The 21609-nt window shown below is 34.8% G+C and overlaps 1 protein-coding gene across 5 annotated transcripts in view; it reads right to left on the bottom strand.

Moving 5' to 3' along the window:
* Nucleotides 1-21609, bottom strand: part of GRM8 (glutamate metabotropic receptor 8) — a 316002-nt gene that overhangs the window by 69394 nt on the left and 224999 nt on the right. The window lies entirely within an intron of this gene.

Here is a 21609-nt window from a genome sequence, read left to right as displayed (position 1 = left end):
GTGTGTATTATAGAACATTAGGCAATTCTAGGATAAAACAGAAACTGAGACATTTATTTTGACATGGAGAAAGACATAATTTCACTTTAGGATGTGTATACTTGGCAGTAGGCAAAAAATAGCAATCTTGTGATGAACTACATTAAAAATTTCCCAATTAAGTACAAAAATATTGTTAATATCCTCAACTTAGGAGCCAATACTCATAAAAGATCTAGAGATGCAAATGTTTAAATTGTGTCACAGTAAGTATGCCATTTCTAACATTGACCACCTATGAAAAAGTATTTTATCAAAATAAATTAAGTACATCAGCTGTGCTTGTTGCTCTCTCCTCTATACATGACACTGCCTGACAGAAAAGGCCATTGCTGAAGCTGTCAAAAGTTATAAATTGACACTGTTCTTATTTGATCAACAAAATGTTCAAAGATTGAAAACTACACATCTACCTTGGCAACCAGACCAGCCAAATTAGAACATATTTTGATGGATTCCTTCAAGGTGACATCAAGGACCTGCACTACTGCAGAGATTTTTCAAAAGCTACACCCCTTCCCCAGATTTTTATATATAGGTGAATCATATTTATAGTTGAGGTCCATTGAACAAAAATTCAAGTATGCTAATGTTCTATTTTAGTGACTGTTGAAATTTATCTTTACTGGGGGAAAAACCCAAACCAACACAAAATTCCCCCACAATATTTTCATGTTTCTCCATGTAAACACCCAAGAAAAGAATAGCCAGTTCATAGTAAATTCCTACACTATAACACATGTTAATATATCACCCAGAGGCACTAAGTCCACTGTGAGTGGTTTCCAGAGAATGAAAAAAAAAAAAACTTTTTTTTTTTTTCTGGGTACCTATCAAGAAGGAGTAAGCTAGTACAAGTAGGAGCATTATACACACTCCAAGATTTCAACATCAATTCTTCTGTCTCTCTCCCATAAAGTATTTTGTTCTCTAAAGCATTTTGTTTTGTATAACAGCTTTCATATAAAATTGATACCCAGTGAAATAAACAGTATTTTGAGAGTGACAAGTGGCACATTAAATACTGTGCCAATTTCACAGTTCTGCCAGAAAAATTCTGGCTGCAAAAATTGGATGTGAGCAATCATGGAAGAAGAGTATCAAAAATTATGTGTGGTAAAGACTTAAGACCCCATGAAGATAGAAGAGAATCTACAGAAAATTTTGGAAAGGTCTTCATGCTTTGATCCTAATTCTTTTGACAGAATGAAGGGCAAGAAAAATCATAGTCTACAATCTTTCAAGCAATAAAATTATTCTTCACCGGTCACACAGCAGGTTGATGCAATAAATTTCTTCCACCCAACAAACACATCCTCAGCTGTTGTTGGTACATAGTTATGGAGGTAACCTTCAAAACATGACTGTATAGGAACAATAGAATTCTTCTTCCACTCAGCAGCTTTTAAAGACCTCATGGAAAAACAGACATTTTTATGAACAGATAGGAAATGTTGTTGGTATACATTAAGACCAGTGGGAACTTAAAACATTGTTATGCTCAGCAATGAGAGTATGAGCTTATAATTTATGTCTGGCTTTAGAAATATCTTCTGTGGTTTTGGTTGACATAAAGTTAAGTTTTTCATAGTAGGTTTATTTGGGTTCTGATTTGGATTTATGCTAAAAATTTTTGACAACACAGGGATGTTTTAGCTGTTTCTGAGCAGCATTTACATAGAGTCAAGGTGTTTTCTGCTTTTCATCCCACTCAACCATTGGGGAAGCTGGGGATGCACAAGGAGTTGGGAGGGGACCAGTCAGGACAGCTGACCCCAACCGACTCAAGGGTTATTCTCTACCATAAAACATCACATTCAGTATATAAATCTGGAGGAGAGAAGGGAGAAGGGGACATCTGGGGAGATGGCATTAAATCACTTACTCTATGTGTGATGCTTTCCTGGAGAGGACAAATTACCTGCCTGCCCATAGCATGTGGTGAATGAAGTCCTTTTGCTTTGCTTATGTGTGCAGCTTTTGCTTCAGTTATTAAACTGTCTTTATCTCAACCCACCTGTTTTCTCAATTTTACCCTTCCAGTTCTCTCCCCAGTCCAGCTGGTGGGGGAGGGAGCAAATCTGTGTGATGTCAGCTGCAGGGGTTAATCCACAACACACAGACAAAGTGACTGACTATTCCAAAGCAGAACTACCTTTCTTTTTTGGATGTAGTGCTGTTCTCAGCTAAAGCACAACAGCATCTCATCTTGAGCACCACAATCAACAGGGACATAGAAACTTGCTAAATTCAGCAGCCTCACCGAGTCCAGAAAGATTTTTCCCATGTGGCAAAAGTCAAACAACCTTTGTCAAGTTAATAAAATCAGGGTTGCTAAAAGCTAGAGTAAGTCACAGAAGATTTACACTCCCTAACACTGAGAAAAAAACACTATCCCTTTGTTAAACAGCAGATTTTAGAAAGTGCAGTAATAGTCACAGTGCCTGTTCTAGAGTATATTTGATTGTGTTTAGCAATGCTGCCATAACTTGTATATTCTGTTAACAAGGAGACTATTCCTTTAATCCATAACTTATATTCATATTCCACTGTGGAATTAAACATTTAATGAACTATAACTATGATATATGCATGACTGGATTTTGCTAATAAACCATTAGCTGCATAACCAGGAAAGCAAAGTTAAAGGCAGTTGAAGAAAAGCTGTGGATTTGACCAGTGGTTCCCAAAACAATGAATGCAAGATGGTAGCAGAAGTCTTGAAAGTGTAAGGGCAGAATGAAATGTAAGACAAACTAGATGCCTCAAGGCTATAAACAAACTACCAAGGGTTAATTAATATTCTTTAAAAATGTTAATCTCATCCAAAGAAAAATATACTCTGGTGAATGACCTGAATGAAGAGTGCATCTGAGAATGGATAGTCCTCAAATTGAAAAGGTTTCCTAAGAAAATATATTTTGCTGGATAGTCCATTAAATTAAAGTGCATACTTCTGTGGAAAAAACTGATTAACACTGTAGAGAGAGCAGATAATAAACCATGTGCAGAAACACTGTAGCTGACCATAACAACAAATTTCATGTGAGGAGGCAAACTTGGATTCAGTATACGCACTTGAACAAATGCCATGGAAGTATAGAAGTGTCTCTTTTTCTGATAACCAGGTATGCAGAACTGAACACTCTTGGTATTTGGTAGTGCCACATATACTCTATCATTACCATGGCAGGGAATTGCATCGTAGTTCAAGTTTAAGACAATTTAAATGCTCCTCTTATTGAGATCTACCTGCAAAACTTAAATTTAACACACTGTAGAGAGAAAGTAACACAGAATACAACAAAGACCTGAGGTAGTGACCCAGGACTACATAAATCCAGCTTAGATAAAAAGTACTTCAGGAAACTATAACAAACAGTTCTTGACTAAGGTATTTATACTAGAGAATGAACTTGGCTAGCTTCATTTGGGAACCACATTCAGTGGAAACCATCATAGGAAAAATGCTACTTTTGCTCAGGATAAATGTTCCTATAATACTAGTGTAGACCACCACAGAGAATAGAGAAAGCAGGCTACTTTTTAAAAAATAATTCCACTGATTTAAATTTTAATTTTTTTTAAAGAAATCATTTAATAAAATAGCTAAAGAGAAATGAGGGAACTATGTCTTTGAGCTTTTTCATATTATATTCTATATGTGGTTATGTTGCCCCATGTAATTTTAACTCATGAATGACTCATACTGTCACCATTTTAACTAAATTTTTAATTTATTCTGGATGTCTAGAACAAAAGTACCTGGTAGAATTTCCAGACTACATAGTAAGCTTGGCTAACTATGGAAAATCATGTGTGAGTTTTGACATTCTTCATCTCTCCTTCACACCAATCTTTTTTAGTTTGGTTTGGGTTGGGGTTTTTTAATATAAAGACATAGTTGCTACCTCATTTTTAACTGACTAACTAACTTTTAGTTAACTAACTCATTTTTGCTGAGGACTTATTTACAATTTTTTTTATTTTACAATTTTTAGGTATAAAGTAATACTCTGGTATTTAAAGAAATTCTCCCTCCTCCTTCCCACTTTGCAGCAATCATCATTAAACAAAGCTGGATGTTAAACTAGCACCTCAGCTAGACATTTCATAATGTTTCTGTGACCTCAGATGTTTATGAGCCTTTCAAAATGCAGGTTAAAATAGCCAGAGAAATTATTTAAAGAAGAAAAAATGGTAAAATGTATGAGGTTTTTAAATTTGATTCAAAGCTGTGATGGGCCCTTTTGAATTTTCAATGCCTTACATAGATATCAAGGAGGACCCTTTCTGATAGGCAGCTGTTGTAGTAGAGGTCCTTTATGCACTAGACTTGAAAATTCACATTCTTCTGAAGAAATCTTTAAAAATGTACTTGGATATTCTTGAGATGCTGCTCAGCAACTAACTAATCCTTCATGCGCCTATATTGTCAAATTACATTTCACATGATTCTAAAATATCTCCTCTTGTACTGCAGACTGCAATATTAGATCCCTGTGAGGTTACAGTGTGCCCCTGGCCAATGCCTTCCAGTGAAATTCTCTTTACATTTCATGGAAAAGAAGTGGATATTTACTTGTAAACCACAAGTTCATGTATAGTACTGGCCAAGTGCATATAAAAATGATTAATATATAAAAGTTCTTAAATTAAGAACAGCATTGAACTTTATTTAAAAAATATATTTTAAATTAAATCAACACATTTGGATTCTTCTTATAGGAAAATCTTTTAATTTTTTTTTATTATGAGGCTCTGTTACTTCAGTACATTGACACAAGTGTAGAAAAGTGGTTGTGCTGATAAGTCTCACAACTGCCATTTACAAAATATTCAAACTCTAGTGGAGCAGATTTCATTATAAAGCATGATACCAGATACAAATCTTTTATTTCTGAAATCATATGACTATGGATTTATATTAATTTCTTGGTTTCTATTTGAAATTAAAATTACCTAAGTCTTCATCCTTTGAGCTGTTCCACATAAACTACTTTATCTGCTATGAATCTAAAGAACTAAGCCTGGATTCAATGGTAGGCTTAGGAGAATGGAAGTCAAGCAGTTATGTAGTGCACAGTAATACAATTAAATATTGTGTATCAAAACTTCAGAATGCACCATCTCTTAGCATTCAGCTTTATGGAAAGGCTCCTCAGATTTGTAGGATCAACTCTTATTTCATTAATTCATGCAAATAGTTTCAAGTACTAGAGCTAAGGGTTCAGATTTTTTTTTTTTTATGATAATTTCATTCTAAGTAGGTTTTAAAAGAAAAAAGTACTACAAAGATGTACATTAATTAAATTGTTCTCAGGAAAGTAAAAAGAGGGAGAATAACCATTTGAACTTTCAGTACCAAAAGTTCCCAGAGAAGAAAAATGCATAAAGAAAAATTAAGCAAGATGTTAGTCAATGAGACAAATTAAATAGAAGGTTGAAATTGAATAAATGGAAAGAGTAAATACAGGCTGTTATAACATTTAATAGAAAAAAAAAAAAACACAGAGAAAATTATAAACAACTAATCAGAACTAGCAAAAGTTAATTTTTGAATGTCAGGCTGTCAGAGAAAGAATATACAGTGTACCATGCTATTGAGGTATAATGTAATATAATAAAGCTGTTATCCACTCAATCTCCACACAGCAGACATTTTAAAACAATGAACAACACTGTTACTAAAATATAAAATAATTATTGTCTTCCACATATTCAAAATCTGAAAAGATGTCTTTTTGTGCTTACCCTATATATTTCAGTTCAAGACTAGGACAATAAAACAAGTTTTCATCCATTTTCATTAAATACAGACCTTTACTGACATTTTAAATGTCCTAAGATACTGGATACATCCACACAGATATGCAGAATATGCATATGACAGAGAATCTGTGCCTTTCTGAGGCAGCAGCTGGAGGCCAGATGGATACCCTGGGGTATCTTAAATGGCATTTGATGCCCATGTTTAGGCAATTTATCTTACTTACCACAGGGCAAATTCTGGCTGTTCATGTATGAATGCACAAAATAGAATGAAAGAGAACCTAGGAGTGGTACAATAAATTAATTATATACAAATTTAGAGTATATGTAATACAAATTATGGTGGTACCCTTTTACAAGGCTTATAGATAAAGTAAACAATTTGGTATTGAAATAAACTGATATAAATTAACTCCCGGTCAGGCAGCACAACTTTTCATTTTTGAAGCTGATGGATGAGAACTTAAGCTGTGATTTTGCACAGAAGCATATAATTTATTTGATGTCTTTGACCTCAGCATAGTGAAAAAATTAAAATTGTGCATTTATGTGAAAGGAACAGTTCTTTCCACTCTTGTATAACATCAGCTAGGACAAGCACCTAAAGCCCATAGTATTTAAAAAAACAACAAGTAGAGCTTTTTTCCTTACAGAATCTATTAGAGCTTCTTCCTACATCAAGCACAGAGACATGCATCGTAAAACTTACCCTGAAATGAATAAAATTCAGCAATGAGACTGAACTCTAGCTATCAACAGTATAGGAGTAGTAAAAAGCAATTTGCCCCATCATTAACTAGTTGCTCTAACAGTAGGTTTTAAAAGTAGTGATCTAAATGCAAACTCTGGTTCATGCAGTCCTTCAGCTACAACTTCAAGTATATACAGGAGAAAAATTAATCTACATTTTCCTTGTTCCCTACTTCTCTCCCCCAGAATCTGCTATTGGCCAGTCTCAGCAAATACACTACAGTGGTGACATTTTTGTCCTTACCCTCTAACAAATAAGTCAATCCAGAATATAAAAACACAAAACTCTAGCTCCTTTCCTTACAGCACCTTGAGTTTACTAGCAGAAAATATGTATAGCTGCAATATGACTGTATCACAGATTAAACTTTGAATTTTGCCAGATAAAGAATTAAAAATGGTAGACACCAGTCTGTCGCCTGCTATGGTGACACAGAATTGAGAAGGCAGTTTTGTGTCTCCCAGTCTGGACTCAGCCCATTCTCTGCTCAACAAGGCTATGCCTTAACCTCTCCTCCCAGTGGTGGGACAATGCTGTGTGAGAGACCTTCCCTACTCCACTGCTAGCAGGGAGGCGTAGGAGAGGTAGCTCAGCTACCTCAGAGGTATGTGGTACAACAAGGCAGGAATTATCACTGTGGCCTTGTCAGAAGCATCCATCAATCCTAGGAAAAGAATGTGATGAATGAGGTTCCGATGGGGAAAGAGCTACTGAAGAACAAAAATGAGCCCCTTTGAACCTCCCCTGCCACCTTAGCTTTGTTCTTTTCACCTCTGGATAAGAGACAGCTCTGTCCACACATGGGAGGGAGTTTTGAGGAGAAGAGAGGAGGGAGAGAGTGAGACAAAAATCTTGGTCTTCTCTACATGTAGCCAAAAAGCTCAGTGCTACCAGCATATTTGAAAGAATACAGCTTCTTTTTATTCTGTACTCAAAAAATCCATAAGGACAGGTTTCATCTTAAAATCTACAGCATATATTGTGAGCCAGAGAAGATTGATTCAGTTCTACAGCTGAAGAATCCAGCAAGTCAAAAAAGCCAACAGGCTCAGGGAACGGATATTGTATGCAATGGGAACAGATCACTCAATCCCTTAAAGATCAACGCCCAGTATAAAATTCAGCTGAGAGATAAATACTACTCAAGTAACATACTAAAATAGTAGCAGGGTGATATGACATTAGTACAAGCTAACAGCTTGTACTGAAAGTTAGAAGAGGGTAGTTAGGTTCATCATATAAAAATGTGTGAATAGATGCATAAAGTTCTGTTTGCACAGTATTATATACTGGATTGTATCAAATACTCTTTGGTGGAAAATGGTGATTTTAGTGTTATTAAGTATATGTGCATATTTTATTTTTAAATCTTGTAGTTGGGCATTCTTTCTTTTTAAATATATTTTGCAGCACAAGTAGTAGCAAGCACATTTCTTGTAATTCCTCTGAGACGAGTTCATGGTTATGATTTTCCACACAAAAAAAATAAAAGAAAAAAAAAAAGCAGCTGACACATATGCTGGGACATAAGTGGGAGTGAAAGTGTGAGGAGTCTTTTCCACAAATACAACCACAAGTAATTTTTTAGTATTATCAAAACGAATACACTTTAAGTAGACATGAATATCTCCATTAAATCAGGATCACCTGCTGATCCCAGAAACACAACCATGTTATGAGAACATTCCCAGATTAAAAGGGTTTTTATACCATTTATTTATTTTGTCATGATTCTTCTGGCAAAAAATAAAAAACTTCTTTCAAGAACCTGTAGCTATATAAAGTCATTCAAAGAGATCAGAAGAGATTGAGGACATTCAGGAGTGTCCAAGATTTTTACCTAAAACTCTAATTATCTAGGAAGCACAGAATAATTGTCTTCTGACCATAAATCATCAGTTTATCTCAGTGTATACAAGGACTCACAAAGACATATTTGAGAACTACATGGCATGGGTGCACCCTGCCTGTACCTGTCTTCACCATTAACTATCGTGAGGTACCAGGGATCCTCTTTATCCGACTTGTTCATTTTTCCTGCAGTGTGGCACTGCTTGGTTAGGGTTTTTTTCCCTCTTCCTTTTATTTTTTTGGGGGGCGGGGGAAGGTTATTGTTTTGGTTATGTTGTTTAGGATGGTTTTTGTTGGTTTTGTTTTACTAGTCCCAGAAAGATTTACTTATTTCAGCACTGCTGATCACAGTCACATTTTTTGTCAGGTTTCAGGTAAAAGCCTATCAAGCTGACAATTGAGAGAGTATCTTCCAGATGATACCAGACTTTTCTCATCAGCTTGCACGTACTGAATGTGAGAAGGCAAAGATGAGTTACGGCTGTTTGCTTCAAAATCTAATCTGAGCATTTTACTTCATGCTAGGATGAAAACATGCCAAGCAGGAGTCAAAGGACACTACAATAAAGTGTTTCAGATACGGAAACAACTTAGTTAATACTAGTAACTCACAAGTACCTGTACAGTCTCAGAAAGAAAGATTTCTTCCCTATCCACTCCAGAAGAATCCCCCTGCTATGGAACCACGTGAGGGAAGGGAAATGTGGAGCTCGGTGAAAGTTGTGCCCAAAAGGTAGTGGGGTTCATACAAGGAAAATTATCAAAGAAAGCCACACACTACTGCAGCAATCAATGCAGAATGTGATGTGCAGGAACTAGTTAAGCTGCAAGGGCTGTCTGCAGAAAAAGTGGACATCTGAAGAGCCATTTGTATTTCCAGGTGCTTTTGGACAAATGTTTTTAGAGTTTGACCAGCCTCTCAAGCAGCCTCTGTATTAATAGGTTCCTGAGGCCAGTGAAAAGCAAATAAAAGCTCTTTGCTTCAGGTAGTAGCTGCCTGGGAAGTGAGGCAGCATCCTGGTGAGTTAAGATAACCATCCTTAGAGTAATTGTAAAAATGTCACCAAAATGGGAAAAGGTCCAGATAATGGGCTTCATCCCAATACAAGGATTGCTCTGCCAACTCCAAGAGAGCATTTATTTGTGATTTTTCTCCTCTGTCTCCAGGCTCTTGAAGTCCTAGACCATGGCCATATTTCTCAGATATCATTACTGACATCTTAGTATCTCTGTTCTTTTCTAAGCCTTCATTATTTTTCAAGATATGATCTATTGCTAGAATAAAAGTGAACAGAAAACAAGCAAACAAAATCAGTGTCACATAACCATAGCTGAAATAATTGATTGCAGAGAGAATGAAGGAACTAAACAATTTCCTATTTAAGGCTTATATGCAATGTAGATAGTTTACCAAAAAAATCTAACACCCAGTGTACAAACTCACAGCCAAAAGCAATTAGCTATAAGAATGTTCTGAAAGCACATAAATAATTCAAGATTTCTCAAAGAAGAAACATCTGCATCCTTAACATTGTCTCATTGGGATTGTCATTATGTAACAGACATTAGTCCATTAACATTTAGTGAGCAGACACCTGAAACATAAATGCCATTTTCTTCTCTGTCTAACCAAGCAGCTTATTATGACCAATGTACTCTCAGTCACCCATGAGGATAGTTCATCTTGCTGAACAAGATCATATTTGAATCGAGCTATTACCTGTTTTTTTCCTGGAGTGCAATCAGCTGTGTGTTAATTAAAATAATTAAACAGGTTAAAAATATATCAGGGTATTTCCTAATATTGATTTCCATCACTTGTCAGGGATGAAACCCAACCTTCCTTCCAGTGCTTTAGCTGGGGCTTAAACTCTGACATTTAGTGAGGACAACACTCCGAAGAGGAGCTGTTAAATATCCATAAACCATTTTGTAGCTCGATTTCTTTTGTGCAGTCTACATCAAAAATGAACTAAGTCACACAATTGTACACACATATGCACACACAGAGCTGCAGGCCACGCTTCAATTACCACAAAATTTTGGAGAGAGGCATCAAGCAGAAACATTACTCTGGGAATCACAGCTTTGATTTTTCCAAAGTATCCAAGGTAATGTTATTTCAGCCTTACGACCTTGTCATGTCTTATTCTCTGATGTTTGTAGAATGCAAAATCACCTAATACAATTCACAACAAATGTTACGTTATTCATTAAAGTATTACCTTGTGCCAGAAGGAGGGAAAGACTACAAAGCAGTTCCTGAGAGGCCTGATGTGCAAGTAAAAATTGTTTGAAATTCCTGAGTCCTTCAAGTCTGCACAGCAATAATTAATATACTGCAATCAAAGGATAAGTAATTTATAGTATTTTGCTGTCTTGTTTCTTTGTAATTACAACAAGCATTAGTGAGCAACTGATGTCCACTGAAAACTTATTCTGTTGCCATGGTTATTTTAAGGCAATTGTAAAGATACTAATCTCCAAAGACATAAAACTATATTAATGCTATAAAACATTTAAGAAGTCGTTTTAGTTTACAATGTTTGACAATCGGTTTATGGGTCACAGTTTTACTGAAAAACTGACTTAAATTTGGAAGTAATTTAAAATACCTATAACCTATATACTCACTCCCATGCTTCCCACTTTTTAAAGACCCTACTTTAGAGATTGTACAGACTATCTGGGAGGTCAGTCAATGGAATCTTTCAGTATTAAATTTTCAGAAACTTATATACCAATGTCTATACTAATTTTTATACTTTATGGTTGTTGTAAAGGAGTATATCTGGACTTTTTTCACTAACTCTTGCCTAGGATAGAAGGTTAAATGGATTGTATTTGAAGCTGTTGATATCTGGGGCAGTAATTTACTTTTATTGAAGACAAATGGGAAAATTTTTTAACAGGAAAACAAGTCTGTATTAGAAGAACGATATATTCTCTAAACAGGTGATCTCTCCATTCAAGGAAACAGGTAATGAGTGTTTATCAGTGAGATATTTTTTACAGGTACTGTTCTGTATTAATATTACGGAACACAGGCCATATTGTTAATGCAGTAAGGCTTGAGGTTGCACATCTCAATCTCATCTACTGGTATGAGAAATTCACATTCCAAAAACTATCAGTAAAAACAACTATTAGTAGAATAATAACTGTCAGTAGAAATAATAACATTTTTAGTATTACTGAAATTTTACAGCTCATCTCAAAAAACTTCACTTTGGATCTCAGATACTAAATTCATGTAAGGAGAGAGAATCTTTTTTAGCTTGCTTTTAAAAATTCTGAATTCTCAGGACCATGGAGAAAAGCTTTCTTTTGCAGCCAAACTCCTAGTCAAAAAAAACCCAGATGGTGCAAAAGAAATTCTCCAGAAGTATTTTTAATCTTAAATTTTAAAGGTTTCTTTGGGGGCCTTGCTCAAGACATCTGAGCTCATGGTATTGGAACACTTAGTTATAGTAAGTGATACGATGAAAAATTAGACATCCTTTAAATCTTGGCATTATCTTCCCTGTATAACTTAAATATATAATGACTAAAAGTCATATACATCAAATGATTCTGATTTCTTCCTTCAGTATCATAAGGAAGACAGTTAAATTCTGTTAAACTAGATAATTAAATCAGGTTAGTTTTAAGTCCCTAAAAAGATACTATTTTCACAGTTGGGCAAACCAGACACCATTCTTCTTTGAATGCATACTCAATCATAGTAATGACACTGTCCTGATTACCTGCTTGCCACAAAGGGGTTGTTTTAATCTGATTTAAATGTCAGCCTATCAGAAGCTCATGGAGTGCAGGGACCTGTTGAATTGCCAAGAGATGAAATCACACACCTTGAGCTGGCAAAAGACACACCTGGCAAGCAGGCAGGCAGAACCCAGCAATAATACTAGGTTGAGAAAAAGACTCATACACAAACAGAAGTTAAAAATGAAGGAAAGAAAAAGAACATCTTGCTTCTAGTGCTATTCAGAATATCAAAAAATAAGCTTCTGGAACTCACTTAAAGGTATTTTTAATTGGGTTATCAAATTTCTTTAATTATGCCTGGGTACCCAAAATCTAAGAGCATGGCATTTAAAAATAATTCATAATCTAAAATTTAGTACCTTGATTCAATCATAAATTCAGTGCAGTTATTGGAACTCATGTAGCCATAGTTTCTCAGGTATTTAATATGAGCAGAGTTTTGCCAGCTTATGAAGTCTCTAATAATAGCCACAGAAAACAGCATTGTGTGCTTACTTACCATCATGGGCAAGTCATATTTTTTAAATGTCAGTAAACCTAATGTTCTCACTGATAACTATGATGCAATATGAAGATCTAACTGCTACCACAATTTCAAAGACCACATAAACCCCCTAATTAGCTAATTGTAGCTCTACCTGCTTAAAATAAAGCAATCATTCTTGCAGGTGGTTAGACAGGTGGTTAGAGGAAATGCTGTACTACTTTGTTATTGCACTAAGTATCAGACAGACATATACTGGAAAGGGCCTTGTATATAATCTCATTTCCTTTTGCTGTTTCCCTGTAAAAAAGTTGGACTTCTGTAGCCCAAAAAAGTAAAAATCAATATTGCCTCTGATGTATTCAGAGCAGAGCAAATCCCCTTACAAAAAAAAAAAAAAAAAAAAATTGTCCACATCTTGATAGGATTAAAAACACAGTTAAATTAAGGTGTGATAGTGGGAATCTCTGCTTACTATTGCCTGAGCAATTGCAATGAGACACAGCCTGTGTTAATTACTACAACTTGAACAAGCTTCCTTCACAGGTACATCTGTGTATTTATAACGTAGTGTTAAGTCCTATGAGAAGAAGGTTTAGGATTTGATGATCCCATTGTATAAAATACAGCTACCACTTCCCATCAGTTGTGTTTGAGATTTTTAATCCTATTGAATGATTTCATAAAAAGATGATTTACAGACTAATTCCCTCTCAAATACTTACAAAGACAAGACTCTAGATGGTGATCTTACAGAAACTGCCTAAAATTTGCAAACATTGCTTCAAGGAAGGAAGGAACCGATCCAAGAGAAAGAACAATTTGCCATTACTGTGGCCTGGCAGATTTCTGCTGCTTTCTCATACAATACAAACTCCAACAGTTCGGCTCACTCAAATATTGCTGCTTTCTATGCCCATATCATACCTCCATTGGAACAATGGCTTTCTTACCAATCAAAATGCGAATTATAAAAATAAAAGTTTGTTTTTTTATTTAGGAAAATATTAAAAAACCTTTTCAGATTCTTAATTCTATTTCTGCAGTTATCTGAAGCCCTTTCAGATTTGTTTCTTTTGTGGATAAGTTTACATATAAAACATGTAGTTGCAAAATTAGTTAAATTTTAAAAAGTAGTGCACATAAAATCCTGCTTCTTTGAAACTCATCTGATTATTTGCTATTCTACTGTCCAAGGAAGTATTAGGTCATTTTGTAGCTTATTGTCCAAACTCATGTAGGCAGGAAATCCTGGAGGAAGGTATCCCCGAGTTTCTTCAGTGGTGCCAACACACCCACTCAGTACAGTGCATTGCACTTGGCAGCACAACCTCCACAGCCAGCAGAGCTTTCTCAGCACCACGCGGGGTCAGGGCAAGGCACCCACATGTCACAGTACTGTGCTCTCACCTGGGCTCTGGTCTCTGAAAGCTTTATATGCACTTCTGCAGAGTTTACATGGTTTTTTTTTCCTTTTGCAACCAGTGTGAATCCTCCAGGTATAAAGGTGCCAGACAGAATTTTCACCTTTCTTCACCTTCCTTCTTGCAGTGAGTACATGCATTCCTATGCCAAGCTTCAGATGGAGTGGTCTCACCTGATATTTATGCAAGATCGTACCTCCTACCTGTCTGATGATATTTCACATTTTGCCTTCTATCGCTCTTTTTCCACTCTCTTTCTCACTATGATATTTTTTGGTTTAATATTATAAAATCTTGTTCTGGTCATTGCACTGCTTTCTTGCTCTAGTTTAATTTCTTCTTGCTTGTTTCTTTAGGATGAACAAAATCCCATAGTGGGGTAGAGCTCAGCTTCATAAAGGGTTCTTGAATAAATATAAATACAGGTAATCAACAAAATCATGGTAGTTGGTTTCTTGGAAAATATTCTCCAGAAATCCATCCATCCAAACTGATTTCCACTGGTGGACTTATCTGAATGAAAAGATTCTTGTTTATTGGAAAAAGCAAAACCAATAATTTCTGATAGATGACTCATAACTCTTTGAAAAGTCTGTCCAGAAAACTATTTATTCACAGTATCATATTTATAAATTGTGTCTAAAGGTTAAACCATTAAAGTTAAAAATAAAATTTAAAAAAAAATCGAAATCAAAGCAAACCAAACAAAACCCAAAATGCAAAAAGGCACTTACAAAAATCTGATCATTGAGATTTTCCTTATAGATGTAATCCACCATATTAAAAAGCCTTCAAACATTTTTATACAGACTCCCCATAGTTAATGCAAACTCTATAAAAGAAGATCCTAATTTGCTTCAGTCAAGCTATGCATGAGAGCTAAAATCGACCTGTACACCATCTGTTCCAGGATTGAGAATGTGAAGTAATGAAGAACATTTAGAAGAGCAGGAAAATTATTCAAAACACCATGAAGAGAGCATCACAGTATCCATCTAAGTCTATAATGATAGTTTCCTAATAGAGTGACCTAAATCTAATTAGGGATGCATGGTAATATAGGAAAGCAGTCTTTAACACCTGCAGCAACACATCTCACCTGTGATATGCTGCAGGTACTAGACTCCAAGTCCTATTTAATTAATAACATTCTGCTTATCTAAATATTTCCCCAGTGTTCATGTAAACTGTTTTTTTCTTCCACATCAGAAATTTTACTGGCAAATATGGAATTTTTCCTTTTTACTTTTGCTGAACAAATTTCAGCTTTTTTTCTTTGAATTGTCATATAATGTACAAATTAAAGTCCAAAAACAGAATATTCTTCTTCAGAATTGCTTTATATGATGAGAAAAAAACTCTTCAGCAATATATTTAAAGTTCTATAAGTTTAACAGCACAATTCAAAAAATACAGGTTTGAACTTGGGGTGTTATTGTTCAATTCATACTTTCTAATATTTCTTGATTACTTTTTAATCCTGTAGTAATTATTTTTAAAGATAAAGGAATACCAATCAAGTGACTCTTCATACTGGAACTTAAAAATAGATTTAAAGACAAGTATTTTTATTTAAAAACCCTTTTCCAATGAAAATCTTTTTGTGGTTTTTCATTGAAAATTTTCAATTTTTTTTTAAGTGAAAATCTAAAATGTTTAGGAAATTTTTAAAAAGTGTTTTCTCAATAGAACATCAATTAGTATAAAATTGTGTGTATTTAAAGAAAAAGAAATCTATTTGAGTTGACTGGATGCACCTCAGAAAACAAGCAAACAAGCCTCATCCTTAAATGTTCACGTTTTCTAGACCAAACTGAAATGCAAAAGGCTGAGCTATCTTGGAGTAAGCAGAATAAACTTTGGAAGCTTTCTTGAACTACACATATCATCTAACCCTCCAGCTATGTACTTATTACCAATTTTAGAATCATTAGGGAACTTGTGTGAAATTTTATCAGAAATTAGTACACTGAAATTGGTGTTCAGGGACATGAAACTACATGGAGGCCATTTTTCTGGCCTTCTTATAGTACCCAAGGAATGCATTTTTGAACTGTGAAAGCTGTTTGTTAGTTCCTGTGACAGTAACACACTTCATATTAATGTCACATGTACCATATTCTGCAAAAAAGGAGTGAATGAATTTTCACTCTCCTGGTGTTGTGCAATATAAGTTACTGAAGCAAATCCCTTTTTCTTTTATGTCTTTTAAAAAGACAAAAGAATGACATGGACCTGTTGGAGTGAAGCAAGTCCAGAGCAGGCCATGAAGATGTTCAGAGGGACAGAGCTCCTCTCCCAATGAAGACAGACTGAGGGAGTTGCTCAGCCTGGAGAAGAAAAGGCTCCAGGGAGACCTAATTGGAGCCTCCCAGTACCTAAAGGGGCCAACAAGAGAGCTGGAGAAGAATATTGAACAAGGGCATGTGACAGCACAAGAGGAATGGCTTTGAACTAAAAGTGGATAGCTTTAGATTAGAGATTAGAATGAATCCATTCCCTGTGATGCTGATGAGGCACTGAAAGAGGTTCTCTACAGAAGCTGTGGATGCCTCATCCCTGGAAGTGTTCATGGTCAGGTTGAATGGGGCTCTGAGCAAATTGTTCTAGTAACAAGTGTCCCTGCCATTGGCAGGGGAGATGGAACTGGATGATATTTATGGTCCTTTCCAGGACAGGCCATTCTATCATTCCATTATAAATTCATAATTTTATTCTTAACTGAGAAATCCAAGGGTGTAGCTTTCCTGGTGGTTTAGTATTTGGTTTTTATGCAATAAATTATCAAATGCAGAAAATACATTATATTCATCAAAATAAAAAAATACTAAAATATTTTCATTTCTAAATAAAGTTTTTTAAGTGCAAGTAAAGATAGCCTTCCCCTGATATTATCTTTTAATGTCAGCATGTTTAATACCAAATTGCAGAAATAGGCACATAAAAATCTCACAGAAAGGCCAATAAAATATATCCTAGTTAGACAGGGTTCAAAATTCAACATGATGGTTTTTAAAATTTACTGCATATTCCCTCTTTGCAAAAGGACACTGCCAGCATAGTGCTACAAAGACATTCTATTGGTTACTGAGCACAGTTTCAAAGACATCCTGTGGAATTTATCTGTGGTATAATAAGGGACAAAGCAGCACTCCTTAGACTGTGCTTTCCAGGGATTGCCAAATAATTATTTTTAATTGCCAATCATTGATTTTTTTTCTGGTCATGTCAATAGCAGGAAAAAGGATAAACATGCTTTCCTGGAGCTTTAAAGGACAAAGAGCTTTATACTGAGATTGAATGCACTTCATGTTCAGTGCAGAGAAAAGTGAATCCACATATACATGGAAATTACTGATATTTATGTTCAGCCTCTGCTGTGCCAGCTGACATCCCTATTCATTGATGTGTATATGTATGAAAGATGGCTTTAAACCATAGCTGAACCAAACACATTGTGAACAGAAACAGAAAACTAGACAAACCATCAAAAAAATGTACTGTGATACAACACATGCATTAGAGTTTGGAACAGGTGTATTTTCCCCAAAATTGTTATAATGGATAAACAAAACTGATAAAGCTATTATCTTCCATCAGAAGTTTGTCTGAATACAGAATTTGTGATAAACCAGTTTCCAATAGGGAGCTGTTTCTCATTTGGCAGCATAGACTCTATCATCACACAGTAGCAAAATGTGATTTCAAAACAAACTCTGTGGACAATGCCAAGTTCACTGAAACAGAAAAGTCAAATACAGTTATTTTTTGTATCTAGCTCTCCGTCTCAAATTTGATAGCAGAAGTTATCTAGTCAAAATGATTCTCCCTTTTTTTAACCTCCACTTCTTTTCTAAGAACATTTAAATGATTTTTGGTGAGCATTCTTTGCATGCTTCCAGGGGAAGGCCAATAAAAAATATTTGCTACAGATTGAAAAACAAGTAAGGAAACACTGACTATTTTATAATAAAGTTTGAAGCAACTATAAAATGAAGGAGAAACAGAAGGGTAGAAAATTTCACTATGCACTTAGGATAATATTCATCGCTTAAAGACAAATATTTCAGACTATACTGGATATCTCCATACTTTTGTAGTAATTTTCTATTCACATTGATTTTATCCTATACAAACCAAAATTTTTATCATTCTTAAATGGAAAGCTGTAGAAATGAAAACAGAATGATACAGTATCTACTTCCATCCTTAATGCCTTTTTACAAATATTTATGTTCTAAAAGACAAATCATGTAACTAAAGACAAAAGATTTTGAGTGAAAGGGAAGAGAGAAGGCTGCAGTAAAGAATATTGAAAATAAAATTATTCTCAGTCTTTTAAATTCTTTTTGTTTTCATTTCTTTTCATTTTGTTTTCAATTGCAGTTTTTTCTTACAGAAATAGGAAATTTACTGTTTCACCACCACAAAAAATATGCATAATATATAATATTTACCAATACATTTTAAGAAAGAAGCTAAAATTTAAAATTAAAAATTGAAGAGTCATTTCAGCATTCTTTTTTATGAAATATTAGCTAAAACTGTTGAAAGTTTAGCTAATATATCAAAATATTTCTCATACATAATAAACAGCTCATGCAGCTCATGAAAGACTCTTGCTCAGTATCAGGCTGTTCAAGAGAAGTGTCATGATTCTATTTTAGGTATATAACCTGAACCTCAGCATTTAAAGTAAGGAGTTTTTTAAGTCACATGTTTTTCATCTGTATCCACAATGCATATTCATCATATTAATCAATTTATTAACCTAATGGCTTTCAACAATCTTGAAGTTTAATTTTCTTTTTTATTTATCATGACTTTAAATACAGTCAAACATCTTGGCCATATATATAAATTTTGCATTTAGAACAAAATATAATCTGTTGTCCAAAATTGTTGCTACCATAATTCAAAGTACACATCAGACATTAACCTGTTAACATACAAAAAAATGTTAACATACAGAAAGTTAGCTAATAAATTTATTTTTGCTGTCCTCCTGTCAGTACTCAAAAAGAAATAACCATTATTTTGGGGTTTTCTTACTCATGCTTGCTCCTTAGATAATTTTGTGTTCACCTGGCAAATATTAAAATTTCAGAAGTATAAGAAATTTAACTGTGAGGCTTTAATATATTATTGGAAATATCTTTTTCTGCAGAAAATACCTATAAAACAGGCAGAGTGAAAGCAGCAGCATATACCAGCATATACCTTCCCTTGCTCTTGCTGAACACATCTGTATATCTCAACTGTATAGTAGTAAGGTACTTTACTTTCATTTTATGTCTTATATTAAAACAGGTGACCCTCAAGTATTACATGAAAGCTAGCACATTTTTAACTCACCAAGACTTTTACCCAAGGAAGTTAGGTAATTACCAACTTCCCACATTTCTGTCATCTCTCTGGCCATTCTACAAGGAGCAGAACCTATGACATAATGGGCATTTTAACACTAAAATACCTGTAAGCTCAGGCTAAATATTTATGACTCTGAAATACTATTTTCAGAAGGGATTCAAGTGGCAAAATGTAAGCCCAGTGAAAGGAAGGATATGGTTTGCCTAATTTATTTAAAACACTAAAGACCCCTTAAGTTACACTCTGGGTAGTCTCAAGTCAAGCTGCAGGAAGACACATTGTTGGGTTCACATTTTTACTACATGGAAGTAACTTCCAAGCTGAAAATTTTATTTACCTTTCCTTGCCTTAAAAAAAAAACAAAACAAAACAAAAAAAAAAACTGAATTGAAGAATAAATTAGTAAAATGTAAATGCATTTATCTTATACACAGCAAACTTCCTATGAACTTAAGTCAACTGCTGATGAATGGAAATTAACAAATGAATGCCTAAGCCATTCTTAATCTCCTCATAATTGAGTTAATGTAGTTAAGTGAATTCACCTTTAATTTATAGCCATGGAAACCTATTTCCTAGCTGGAATACAGCTATTGAAGTGATTTACCAAGCTTGAGATGTAATGTCACAGGATGCACTCTAGTCTTCTCTTTTAGCTAAAGACATCCTGCTGAAAAGATGTTTTCTAAATACAAAATCAGTGAAATTGTACCTATTTTCATTATCATTGTCTTCTACTAGAGCAACTTTCCACTGAAAGTGTATGCCACTGGGTAGCATTCTGTAAGTGTCTATAACAAAAATTCCTTTAGCAATGCACACACAGAGAGCTGGAAGGGCTATAAACATCCACTCAGCAGATGAACAGAGTACACTAAAAGAAAGATATTTTGAAAGTGCCCCTTAGTAACAAGTACTAAAAGAGGGGTGACATCCTGCCTGACAAGTACCAGAATACTTGAACATTCCAGCCTCAAATCAATAATGATGGATTAGAGCATGCTCCTTAAGCAGAAGCCTGATTTTGGTTAAGGAATTCAAGAGGTGGGAAAACACCCCAGTTCTTCCAGCCTCATCCAGCCAAGCAGAGCAAGATTCACCTTCCCTCCTACCCAGCAGGAAAGTCCTTTGCAGCCTGCCCAGCCTGTCTCCACAAGTCCTATCTAGGAGTGTCTGGCAAACTCTGCTGATGTCTCCTCAAGATCAGCTCCCCCACTCTTCACCTGTGGAGACATTCTCCTTTCTTTTTCTGCCCCATTTTCAGCTTTTACCTGATTGCTTCCCAGGTTAACTTTTTTGCAATTAGGGACTTATAATCATTTTCACACTCTAAAAATACAACAGCATTTCTAATTTCAGCTTGTCTAGCTTCAGCATTCAAACCCTGCTATGCTTGCAAGATCACAATAAAATTAAGTTCATCTTTATCAGGGTTTATCTCTTCATGAGACAAAAAAGAATACAAAAGACCTCTTAAGTTTTCATTAGATAAAAGCTCTCAATTTTCTCATTGTACAAAGTGCTTGCGAAAATCTTGTAGCATATTTTAATGTCTGCAGTATGCAAGCACCATTTTTAAGCAATGAAAACTAGAAATGGATAATGACTTCCAATGATAATACTATAATGTGAAAGACAGTAAATTTAATTACACTTTTCATTCTGTTATACACTCAGAATCACATTTGTTTCCTCACCAAAATTCTCTCCAATGAACTGAGATTTAGGTGATTACCGTCCCTGTGTCCTAAATTGTTCTCTGGTTCCTCACTCATTAGGACAAAATCTTATGTTTGTTCCAGAATGAAAAAAATTCATAATCAAAGCCATCAAAGAAATTGCGGTAATTTGAATTTTCTTTTTTTGTAATTTTTTTTTCTTAAGCATACATCATATGTTGATACATCATTAAGCAGTGTTAGCAATGAAGCAAAATGACTAATTGATTAATGCCCTGGTAAAGTGAGATAAATGGGTCTTTTTATATCAAAAGATGCATAAACATATTGAAAAAATGTTGATGAACTCATTAGTTTGCTTGCTTGAAAAGTGCTGTTAACCATACCAAAATGCAGTGTAATGACTCCACTGATGCATAATAGAAGAGCAAATACTGAAAGGGCAAATGCAGATACACCTGTTCAGTGCCC

Source organism: Lonchura striata, chromosome 1A, assembly GCF_050655825.1.
Source record: "Lonchura striata isolate lonStrDom1 chromosome 1A, ASM5065582v1, whole genome shotgun sequence".
NCBI lineage: Eukaryota > Metazoa > Chordata > Aves > Passeriformes > Estrildidae > Lonchura > Lonchura striata.
This window is presented reverse-complemented; position numbering and strand designations above follow the sequence as displayed.